This window comes from Equus caballus, chromosome 25, assembly GCF_041296265.1.
Source record: "Equus caballus isolate H_3958 breed thoroughbred chromosome 25, TB-T2T, whole genome shotgun sequence".
In the NCBI taxonomy this organism is placed as follows: domain Eukaryota; kingdom Metazoa; phylum Chordata; class Mammalia; order Perissodactyla; family Equidae; genus Equus; species Equus caballus.
Window position 1 is genome coordinate 43386970 of NC_091708.1, and position 12694 is coordinate 43399663.

General features: G+C 51.1%; 1 protein-coding gene across 6 annotated transcripts in view; it reads right to left on the bottom strand.

Annotated features, from left to right (window-relative positions):
* AK8 (adenylate kinase 8) overlaps window positions 1–12694 on the bottom strand; it is a 132205-nt gene that overhangs the window by 52181 nt on the left and 67330 nt on the right. The window lies entirely within an intron of this gene.

The following is a 12694-nucleotide window of genomic DNA, read 5'->3' on the forward strand; positions in this document are numbered from 1 at the left end:
ATCAGCCAGCGGAGTCCCCATTTGGGGTCCCGGGCCCCAAGGATGTGGCTATTCCACACCACAGTTTTCAAAGAGGCTGCTGTGGGCCCCTAAGGTCAGAAATGGATCCTCCTATAAAGTCCGCAAAGAGCTCTGGCTCAAGACCCCACAATAAAAGTCAGTTGCTAATAGCCCCAGCTCTTTAAATTTCTCAAACGAAACCACCTCTCGCTGACCCCACAAGCACAGTGCCCTTCAAGGCCTTGGGAATCCTGAGCGCCTGAGAGCAGCCACAGGCCCCCAGCAGTGCCCTATCAGAGAGAGGAAGCGCTTTCACATCCCTCTCCTAGTCCCAGCCCTGCCCCAGCACCTTTGAGACTCTGAACTTCAGTCTCTTTATCTGTAAACTGAGAAAGTGGGTGGGCTGAGCTCTAAGCGGCAGGGGGAGGGGGATGATTTGTAATACAGCTGCTTTTACAAGCGTTCCTTAGAATAAAACCCAGAAAACTCAGCTCTTAGCTTTTCTGGATTTCTTTCTTAGGGCAAGCATGAGCTGAGAGACCTGTGGTCCAGTGGCCTCTGCTTGGCAGCTCTGGGACCTCCCTGAACCTCAGTGTCCTCCTCTGTAACACCAGCCTCAGTGGCTGCTGTGGGGCCTAGAGATGACTCATGGGAGATGCCAGATCCATTAGAGGTCTTCTGAGAGACGTGTGGGTCTACTTTTAGTTCCTTCTAAAAGTTTATACAAATTTCCATCAGATGGCTACAATGAAGCCACTGGTAAGAATATGTGACATTTAAATTGCAAACATGAAATCCAACATCTAAGCTTAAATCTGACTTTGGGAGGGTGCTGCAGGTTTGACACAGGCTTGCCCTTGGAAGAGGAGGTCCACTGGGTAATTTGCATGCTGACCAGTGGCATCCAGGGCCCATTAAGGTCTCAGTTGTTTGGGAGTGGGGACTGGATTGGGCCAACAGTTTCTGACTGGTTTCTCCAATCCTCAGGTCCTGCTTGGCAACCAAGCTGTGCTCCAGGGAGATCTGAGCAGCTGAACCGCAGCCTTCTTGGGGTAAGAGTGGGCTGCTTGTGAGGCTTGGAGCCTTGGAATTCAGAGGGAAGAGCCTGGAAGGTCATCCCCTTGACCTCCTCCATTTCAAAGTTGAGAAACCAAGGCCCAAAAAGGTTGTGGCTTAGGTCACCTCACTGGGGAGAAGTCTGACTCAAGGGAAGAATGGAAGATCGGACGGAAACACAAAGAGACATTTGGGGTGGGGAGGAAGGGTTGCAAAGATTTCTAGAGGGAATTTCCCAATTTGCATCAAAGCTTAAAATGTACATGCCTTTTGACCCAGCAATCTTATATGTAAGACTTTACAGCTAAGATACAACAGCACAGATGGGAAAAGATGTGCGCACAAAGGTGTCTACTTCAGTGTTGTTTATAATAGTGACAATCGGAAACAATCTGAAACGTCCACCCGCAGGGGACAGGATAATAAAGGATGGTACATCTACGCAATGGGATATTACACAACCTTTAAAAAATCATTTATATTAACTTGGAAAGAGGCCTTTGACAGAATATCAAGTGCGGAAAAAGCAAGTAAACAAACAGCTTGTATAATATGGTCTAATTTAAATATACAGGGACATAAATATACACACACCATGCACACATGCACGTATATACATGCTACACACATGCATACTTACATGCAGAAGAGAGAGAGGAGTGGCCCCACTCGACACCCCATGAATTAGACCCAATTCCTCAAGGGAGCTCAGGGCCCCGGAGTCGAGACAGTCAAGGACACGAGTCAGCACCATCCCGGCAGGAAGGCACAAGGGACGGAGGAAGTGTGAGGGCTGCGGAGAAGGGGGAGGTCACATTTCCGGAAGACTAGGAAGAAGGTGAAAGTTCACACTGATTTCAACTTTGAGCCAAAACCAACCCAAGCCCCTCTTCTCCGGGGTCAGGAAAACCCAGAGCTTCCCATGAGCACCTCTTCTCGGAAGGCCGCCCCACAGCTGTCGGTCAGGAACTATTGGTGCCATTTTCATTTAATGCCTGTATGCCCACCCTCACCCCCCCCAAAAGCAGGGACCCCCGTAAAGTCAGGCTCATTGTACCCTAGCACCTGGCATTGCAAGGCACTGAATAAACACTCTTTGAACGGATGAGTGAGTGAGTAAACAGTACCATTTCCAAAAACCAGAAGGCTCTTGGGTCCCTGAGTGTTTGTGCGCAGAGAGCCGAGGACTGATGTCCCAAGGAGCCCCCAGTGGGGTCCCGACAGGGGGACAACTGCAGGAGGCGCCTCTCTCGTGCTCCCTTCCAGCCCCACCATAACCTACTTGGGAATTAAGCAGGCAGTCAAGAGGATACATGTTGACATCTGGGATTTATTTCAAAATACTCCCTTTGGGAGGGGTCTTGCAGGTGGGTTCTAGACGCAACAAGGGTGGCCACGAGCACCTATGGGTTCATTATACCGGGGATGTGCCCCCACAGATGCATTATTCGATTCTCTCTACTTTTTATATATATGTTTAAAGCCTTCCATTTAAAAAGTGAGGGTTTTTTTTTTTAAAAGGAAACTATTTTAATGCCTAAAGGAGGTTGAAAGGGGCACTGTGAGAGACTGTTTCAAAGGGACAATGAATGAAATCTCCCCAGAAGGCCACACTTGGACCCCAGACGTGGCTCTCACTTTGGGAGGACCTGGCTGCTGGATGGAGCCCTGGTCCTTCTGTAACCCCACCAGTCCCTGGAAACTCTGCCCAGAAGCTGGCCTCAAGGGTATTTGCCCAGCTCTGCCCTTTGTGGGTAAACTTGGGAAAGCTGCTCAGACCCTCGCATGAGGCTGTCAACCTCTCTGTCCCTTAATTAATGCTGAACACTCATAAATGCTAGTTCACAGGGGCTCAGAGGGGCTGTGGCTATGGAGGAGGCTCCATGGTCCTCCCAGCATAGAAGCTTCTGCATAACGCTAGGGGGTCTCCTCTTCAGAGATGGGCTGTGCTCCCCCATCTGGACGGACAGAGGCTGGGAAACTCAGCTGGTGGCTAAAACAAATGACAGACCCCTCTGGAAGCTGCCTTGGAGGCCACCAACCTTGCCAGTGAGTGCCCCCCCCCCCCCCCCCCCAGTGCCGAATGCTGAATGCAGGTCAGGGGTGAAAGGTGAAGCCTGAAAACCCTGCCCCCAGCACGTTTCCGGGCCAGCCCTGCCTCTCCGGGATCAGCTGGTCTGCTCCGTGCCTTGGTTTTGCTCTGTCCTTTTTCTTTCCTGCAGGTTCTCCACTCACGTTTCCAACCCGCAGGCTCTGACCAGCCAGTTCAACACAAACGCAGCTTTCCCGGAACAGCTCTCGCTTGCCGTGTTCTGCTGAAGCTTAAAGTCTCCTTGACAGCGCTGTCCGCCTACCCTTCACCCGGCCCTCAGACGGAGATCTGCAGTGTGGTCTACAGTCTTTCTCCAACGAGTCAGGTGCCTTGGGCTTGATTTCTGGGCTTGACAGTTAACATCTTACGCCGCGTACAAGCTACTGCCGAGTGCTACCTCTCCGGAAAGTCCTGTCAACCCTAAATTTAGCAAAGTGCAAGATGTGAATATCCCATTATTTCATTAGGCCACACCACACGGTTTCTGGTTTTTTTTTCTTTTTTTTTCTGAAGATCTTCTATAAAAGATGGCAGTCCTCACATTGACCCCGAGGTTATTAAAATCTCAATCCACTTATTCCCTGCCAGCTGGATGTGCTTGGCACAGGGGTTGGTAGGGAGCTGTGGTCACAGTGAGTGGCTTCCGGGCCCCACAGGGATCCTCCCAGGTCCCCCAGACGAGCCCAGCCCACCCAGGACAGCTGGCCCACCCTGTCTTGAAGGGGAGGCACTCCTGTTTAAAGGTCTGTGCCCCACATCAAGCTCCCTCCCGCACCTCACTTCCACAGCTCTGGAGAGGAGAAAGCGCCAACTGGAGTCAGGCCACCTGTGAGATGACTAGACAGGACATCTCTGCCCGGGCTCCAGGTCTGATGTCCGTCATCCTCAGTCAAGTCCAGCTCAGAGAGCCAACGAGTGGGACTTAGGGAGGCCTGGAGAAGGCACCTAGGACAGCTGGAGATTTTCCAGTGGAAACTGGAGCCAAGGGGCAGAAGGAACTTGCTCCAGCCTCTCTTGGAGCCCTTCCTGCTACACCACACTGCCACCTGCTGTCCTTGCATTTCAGCTCATAAGTTGGTGTCCCTGACCTGGGGTTCAGCCGAAGCAGGGAGGGGGATGTAGGGCACTAAGGCTGCTGGAATTGGTCCAGAAGGCTAGGACGGGAAGTAGAGAAAAGGAAACAGCTCCCTCAGCTGGTGCTTATGGCAAGATTGATTTACAAACCCCAAATAAGCCATGCAACCCTCCTACCACCCCAGGGCAAAGCAGCAAAGGCTGAGCACCTCACCACACAACCCGACACACTTGCTACACACGCATACCCCTACACACACACTCAGAAACCCTGCACATGCTGCACACACCCCTACATACACACTCCTACATAGATGCACAATGCACACACTTGCACATCCCCGCACTTCCCTACAACACCCTTATGACACCACACACACATCTACATACATCCCGCACACACCACATCCACCTCCATAACACACACACAGACACACACACTCTACACCCCACACCCATCTACACACAATACATTACACACATCTACCCCCTCTCCCAGATACAGCCCCTGCCCCGTAACTGCCCCTGTAACTTCCTTCCTTCTTCAAATCCCCCCTGAAAGCAAAGTAAAGGTGACATTTGCCTATCTGTCAGGGCTCATGGGAGACTCCGAATCTCCTCCTCTTCTCCCTTCCCAACATCCCAACAGAGCTCCTGAGTCCTGCCTGCTCCTGAGCTGAGCCCAGTGGGAGAGGAGTCTTGGAAAGGAGCAGGACTGTGGAGGAGAAAGAAGGGTCGCTTTTGGTTTTGTTTTTCATTTCCATCTCGCGCATACTGATGCTTGAAAGAAGCAGGCCTCCCACCCCAACATGTGTCTCTTCCCCAGGATGCTGGGCGGGCTCGGCCCAGGACACAGGTCGGGCCCTTTGAGGCTCAAACCCACTATCACTGTAATTCAATGAAACCTAACCTCCCGCCATCTCTGGGAGACTGTTACCCTGGGACAGTACTGGATCCTGGCAGCTGAGCCCTGCAAGCCCCCTTTGCTGCTGTAACTGGAAGTCATGAGTGTATTAGCAGGACCTGCAGCACCAACAGTGCCCGCACCTGGGGCCGGGGGAGCTGTCAGGGATGCTGTTTGTTTATTATTTACTGCCACCTGCTGGTCAATTGTAGATCCTGCGCTATAAGTGACCGCTTAAATGATAAACAGAACATTTCTAAAACCTCTAAGGGAGATACTGAGGAGAAACCCGATTGTCCAAATTGGCTGCGCCCTGCCACCCTTCAGTGGGGAGCAAGCCCACTGGATAGCTTGCCTCCTTGGTAAACTCAAGTCACTTGCCTTAGACTCAAGCCACAAGCCCCTGTGGTGGCGGGCCTGGATTTCCCAGGCACAAGATGGAACAGTTATCTTCCAAGACTCCTTTAGTTTCTAAAAGTCTATGTTCTAACATCTATATTGCTTAACAACAGCATTTACAATTGCTTGGTAGACAATGGTGCCGGGAAATACCCATCTTCTAGTATAGGATTTTTGTTCAAGTCCAGAAAAGTACGTTAGCCCTGGGGTTCTTACCAATCAGGAGGATATTGTGTGCTGTTCATCCCTCCAAGAGTGGCTCCCCACTTTCTACCACTTTCTATCACTCCCCTCTCTGCCACATCTACTCGGGCAAAAAGCAAAGATAAGACGGAGATGCCCGTACACCGTTGCCATGTCTGCAGCCGAGAGGCAGAGCTCTCGGCAGTGACCCTTCAGTCCGTCTCTCTAATGAAGTTTTAGATGAGAAAAAAGACCATTTAAAAATAGACATTCTTCGATAAATAAACGGTACTTCACTTAGAAAATGAATAACACTTTTAATCAAAATGTTCACTTGGCCACACTGTGTGTAATGATTTGATAATTAGTTATTCTTATCCTAAAACACATTTTTACAACTTTCAGTGGAATATGAAAGTACCTGGGAAAATGAGAAGAGGCCAGCCAGACTACATGTGGACTGGGCTGTTTTTTTTTTGAGGAAGATTAGCCCTGAGCTAACATCTGCTGCTAATCCTCCTCTTTTTGCTGAGGAAGACTGGCCCTGAGCTAACATCCGTGCCCATCTTCCTCTACTTTATATGTGGGACGCCTATCACAGCATGGTTTGTCAAGTGGTGCCATGTCCGCATCTGGGATCTGAACCAGCGAACCCAGGCCGCCAAAGCAGAACGTGTGCACTTAACTGCTGCGCCACCGGGCCAGCCCCTGGACTGGACTGTTTTAATGTGCAATATATGAACATTAACTGTACATGCAGATCAAAAAGAAACACGATTTTTCTCCCATTTTAATGAAGTTGGGGCTCAGAATCAGTTCTTTCCCCTACATCTCAAGGGCAGTGGGAATGCCGTTGCCCACGTGATCTGTGAGACAAAAATCAGAAACTACTAGGAGACAGGGAATAAGCATGAGCCCAGTTTTCTGGGATGGAAAATATACAATGGCACAGTTATTTAACAAGCAATGTGTGATGGTGCCCACTATGAGCCTGGCTCTGTTCTAAGCATGCATGTGTTCTAATGCAAGTATTAACTCATGACATCTTCATAACAACCCCATTTTACAGATTAGGAAACTGAGAACAGAGAGGAAGTAACCTGCCTAAGGCCACATGGCTAACAGGTAGTGGGATCCAGATTTATACCCAGGCCATCTGGCTCTGGGGCCACTTGCTCAAGCTCTGTGCTCTCTACTACCTTTCATGGGAAGGAGCAATGTGAATTCTGCCCTCCACTCTGCGTTTCGCTGGCAGCGTGCCATTGGGGGAGTCACTTTACCTTCTAAGTGGGCTTTCTTCCTCTTTAAAACAGAATTGGACCCTAAGGCCTCTGGGCTCTCAGTGAGCCCCTACGTGGCATGTCTGAAGTCCTGCCATCACCCAGCTCCTGAGGATCCATCAGGCTGTCTGTGTTCTGCCTCACAGCCACAGGACGCAGCCAATCCTGAAGAAAACTGAAAGGTTCTCCTCAAGTCTTCCCTGGTGAGGTAGGTTAGAGATGGCTGCTCCTCCCATTGAGAAGTGGGCTCCGATCCCCTGCCCCTTAAATCTGGGCTGGTCTTATTGACTAGCTTGGTGAACAGATTCAGGCGGAAGCTCATTCTGGGACTTCTGAGGTAGGTCATAAGAAGCCTCACAGCCTACTCCACCCTCCACCCTGACCACCCCCACTGCCCTGGGGCTCCCTGAGATGCTTGTTCTAGGGGCAGCCAGCCACCACTAAGAAGGCTGAGTAACCTGAGGCTGCCATGCTGTGAGGAGGCCCAAGCTGCCGTGTGAAGAGGCTGCATGGAGAGGGATGCCTATGACCCCCGGCTGTTCCATGCATCTCACTCCAGGCACCAGGCACAGAGATGAAGAATCCGTCTTGGACACAGCAGCCCCAGCAGAAGCAACGGAGAGAAGAGCCAAGGAACCAAGTTGACACCAGAACTGAGAACCAGATAGAGGGCCTTAGATGAGCTGGCCCAGTTACGTCCAGCCATTCGAGCCAGCCAGCTAAGGTCCAAGGCAGCATGGGGTGGAGTCAAGCCCCCCTGCCACGCCCTGCTTGAAATCCTGATCCAGGGAATCGGGAGCATAACACAGTAGCCGTCATTTTATGCCATCAAATGGCAGGGTAGCTGCATTAGATAAGTGGGGCACCAAGAGACGGCAACCCGGGGCTCTGTCAGTTCCTGGTTGCCACAGAGCCCAGGCTCCCAAGGCTGGCAGCAGTCCCAGGAAAGGAATGACATAGCCAAAAACCCATATGTGAAACACGCGTGTGCACCCAGCCGATCTTGCTGCTGCTACCATTACTACTGCAATTACGACGATGACTCTACTATTCCTATTAACAAGGATAATAGTAAGTAACCAGCAAACGGCCTGGGGTGTGCCATACACTGTGCTGAACATTTTACAGGCACAATTTCATTTTATACACCTAAGGAGCCAGTGACTTTGATCCTGTGAAAATCTCGCCTTATAGCTGAGGACGCCGCAGCCCGGAGAGGCCAAGTGGCCTGCCCGAGGTCACAGCTGGGATGTGGCAGGGTCTGAACCGGAATCAGATGGTATGATTCCAGAGCCCAAACCGGCAGCTGCCCCTTGACTGTCTGGGAGTGACGGCGGCTGGCCACCTCTCTAGAAACCGTCAGGCTGCTGCCTTCACCACCTGACCTCCCTTTTGTTCCTCCGAGATGAATGGTGTCTCCCCTACACAGAAATGCAGGCAGCAGAGGGGAGCCTCTGGGCCCCGGACGCCATAGTGTGGGCTGCCTGGGATGGCCACACCACGCTGTCCCCGTTCACACATTCATTCGTTCACTCATTCACAAATGTCGGCTGAGCTCCTACGATGAGCCACGCTGGTGCTGGGGACTGGGGAGCAGTCAGCTGGGCAGACAGGGCATGAGCAGGAAGATGCAACACGAGGTACTGGGAGGGGTTCCAGACAAGGTCCAGCTTCCTCCCCTTAACCTGACCAGGACCAAAAGGCAGGTGTGGGAGGCGAGAGCAGAGTTCTGGCAGTCTAGACAGCTGGTGAAGAAAAGCAGCCTGAGATGAGAGGAGAGGAGGAGAAAGTCGTCTTTCCCTCGCCCTCTGCCTCCCCTGGATCCCACGGGATGCCACAGGCGGGAACAGGCACTTCCCTTATACTCCACACTCTTCCCTCCCCTTCCACCTGCCACGTCCCTGTGCCCCCACCCCAACAACCTCCCTCTCTCGGCCCGTGCCCACCTCCACCCACCACCCCTCTGCCCCCTCCCACTCAGAGCAGTGTAGACAGGTGCAGAGCTGAAGGGCGTGGACCCCACGCTTCCCTCCTTGTCCATCACAGCTGTGCCAGGTTCCTACGAGACACCTCAAGCCACCTTCTAGCCGACAAAGCCCAGCAAGTCTCATGTCCCTGATCTGTTTCTCTCTGAGGTGGAGGGGCCGCAGGAGGTCACTGGGGCAGCCTCCCCCTCTACAGCTCAGGCCACTCACAGCCCAAGGAGAAAGACGCAGGCATCAGCTCCCCACTGAGGACATTCCCAGAGGGCAAGGGGCTTCCAGCTGCCCCTTCAAGGGGTGTGAAAGGGGCCGCCCAGCCGGCTGCACTGGGAGACCTCCCGCCTACAGAAGAGGCTGGGGCCTCAGGGTCCAGCCTGTCGCAGGCAATTTCACAGTTGAGTGGGTTGGAAGCCATGGGGGCTGCCCACAGAGGGGAAACGCTTCCAGAAGCTCTGGTCAGAGTGAGAAGGACACCATGCACCTCTGGGTTCACCTTAGACTTCCCAGAAACGTCTGGGTTTTGTTTTGTTTCATTTTGTAATCTGGATGCCTGATACTTAGCAAGCACTCCGTCAACACTGAGTCCAGCGAAAACAGCTGTAGCTCCCCCTCCATGGTGACACAGCCAGGTGGTGAAAACAGCACTAGATAAGCCCCACTCATGGTGGGGAGAGAGATATTTCATTGCACAGATGCATGAGTGAACTGAGAGCCCCTCACTGCCTCAGTTTCCCCACTGGGCTGGCCATTGAACAAAAAGCCTTTTGACCTTTTGGTCATGCCCTGACAAAGCACTATTTTAAAAATGTAGACAGATGATGCACACTTTTGCGACGAAAGTCCAGTTTAAAAAACCAGGGAGTTGGCCCCTCTAGGGGCACGAACCTGTTGATAAACGGGGCGCTGAACCCCTTTCTATGACCATTCTCGTTGACAGGCCTTCTGGCCCTCAGAATGCAAGCACCGCTTTGAGACCTGCTGCTCTGCTGGGCCATCTCGGCCCTGGCTTTCTCTCCGGCTGAAACAGACTCCTACCTACTTTCCATAAGGAAATCTTTGTAGCAGTCCCAGCGGAAAAGTCAAAAGTTTGACTTGAAAAAAGGAGCTACTTCAAAAGCATTGTCAGACCGAGGTGAGGGTTCCTTTAAAATGCATAAATTACAGGGGTGTCCATTAATCAACCTCCAGGCAGCCCTACAGTGGGGGCTCTGGCTGGGGGGCGCCAAGGGGACATGTGGTGACACATCCGGGGGAGGTGAAGCGAATAAAATACACGTTGAATGAAAGAGTAAATTAATGTGTTTATTACTTACTGCTTGGACTGTGTGTGTGTGTGTGTGCAGAAAAATGAAAGAAAAATGTAGAGTTTTTTCAATAATAAAAAGGGAGTTGCACTGCGGGGCCCCTAAAGCTTGTGAAAAATTAAACTCGACGGATTCAAACTGTCCTATTTCCACTTCAAAAGAGAAGAGGCACTGAGCTCTTCCCAACTTATCTTCAAACGCCCAGCACCCTAGAAAGTTTCTTTAAAAAAATAAAGGCTCCTGTTCCCCCAAGCGCTGTACCGGTTACTGTACCCACCGTCTCTCCCTCTCCTAATTATACCCCTGTGAGTCTATTAATCAACTGGTAAATTATTTAGAGAGCCACGCGCTGTCTTCAGCTAGTACAAACACACCACATGCAAAGACTTGCTGGAAACGGGCAGAGGTCCCTCCGGGTCTCCCCTCCACGCTCAGACAGCTTGCAGCTCGCCAAGGCTGCACTGCAAAAACAAGAAATAGCATTCCGCTTACCTCCTCAGATGGCAAGATTTACTTTGTCTTTCAACTCAGCGACTCTTCGCAAGTTTTTAACAAAAGAGAAAAGCTGGTCTATTGTTGAATCTTTAGTGTGCGTTTAGTGACGAGAATATTAATTCCCCCTAAAAAAAGGCAGCACTTCGGCGGAGCTCTGATCTGTGCCTCCTGGGACATGGACTCACGGAAGGCTCTCAAAAACACTCATAATCATCCCAATTTGGGGCTGGTTTGGCTTGTTTGTGTTCCGATGGCTGTGTTTGCTACGGTGAGGTCTCATTACCAGAAAGGGTGCAAATTAGAGTCTTGAATCTCTCCCAAATCTCCCACTTCTTCTCAGGTTCTATTGGCCCATGAGGGACCTTCTCCAGACAGAAATATTTAGGAAATACAGGGGCGTGCGGGAGGGGGCACAGGTAACGCTCGTTAATGATCTGTCTTCCACGTTTTCTTTTCTACACATCAGGACTTGTGCTTTTAGGGGGAAGTTATTATGCCAATTAAATAGCTGTTTTCTCAACTGAAAGTCAGTATATGTCTGGCGTGTGCACCAAGGAATTTGAGCCTTCCGATAATTGAACTGCTTTAGCTGCTGGAAGGATGCTGACGGGGTGGGGTTGGTTATGGAGGTGAAGTGAGTTAGGAGCTCATTGTAATTTGGCCAACAAGCCGGGCCAGCAGGTGTTGGAATGCACAGTCCTCCCTTCTGCTCCTGGCGAGACAGGAGATGTGAAAAGCTACAGCCTAATTCACAAACTCCACTGCTAGGGACACACCCTCGCTGGTGGTCCCCTGACCTGACAATCCCAACATGTGAGTGTTATGTGGACAGATCAAGATGAGCATGTCACACACTTAGAGCAAAGACTTCAACCAACAAGGACAAGATACTCCTTTGGCTGTTGTAATATCTTCCCTGGGTAGCCAGTCTCCAGAGAAAGCCCAAGCAATGTTCGAGAACTGAAACAATCACCAGAGCTGGGGTAGAAGGCAACTCTTCTGAACCAAAGAGATGGTGGTGCAGCACTAATTAGACCCAGCAATCTGGAATCAGGTTCCAGCTACTGCCGACAGCCACTGGACCATAATTTATGGCTGAACTACCCGAGAAGGCTAAAAATACAGCAGGGCTGACTTCTTTCTGATGGGCCAAGTTGAGGCCGAGGAGGAGGGCTAGTTTTTATATTAAATGAAAACTGGGGAACCAGACATTCCAATGGGCAAAGACTGCCTTCCTTGGGAAGCTCTAGGTCTCTGGAATTAAGAAATATCACCTTCCACGAGACCCTTTGGTATGAATGAAGCCCCAGGGAAGAAGCTGAGCACACCATTTGGAGGTGGTGGCCTGTGAGTCACCGATGATCTGAGCAGAGTGAGATCTAGTTGCACCTGTGCCTGATTTCAGGGAGGGAGAAAAAGAACAGTGCACACACTGCCATAGTACATGTTGGCAGCAGAGTTCATGAGCGCCAACCATCTCATTTTAAATGGTATATAAACAGCTGAGAACTTATTTTTCCGAAAGCCTGGAATAGTTTTTACTTGTTTGTACCCACGTAAAAGTGACAGGAGCTTCCTGGCAGCTAAGCCTGCATGATTTGAGGCCCGACCCTGTGTCGAATGCAGCCCCCACTCCCGTTGACTGTAATGGAGGTTGCTGCATAAAGAATGCCGTGTGCAGAGCCCGGGGGAATAAATTTGTTCTGTTCGCTGAAGCTAGAGTCGGAATGAGTTTAGGAGGTCAGACCTATATATTTCAAAGTCCAGGGCACAGAACAAGCATCTCGCCAACCCTCTGTCCACAGTGCCATCGCCGGGAGCCTGAGATCAAGAGATTTAGGATGAGCTAAGATGGGGCCCTGGAGTCTTTTGCCCAGTAAATGTGGAAAGAGGCGAAAACAACACAGTTATTAATTTTGTTGCTG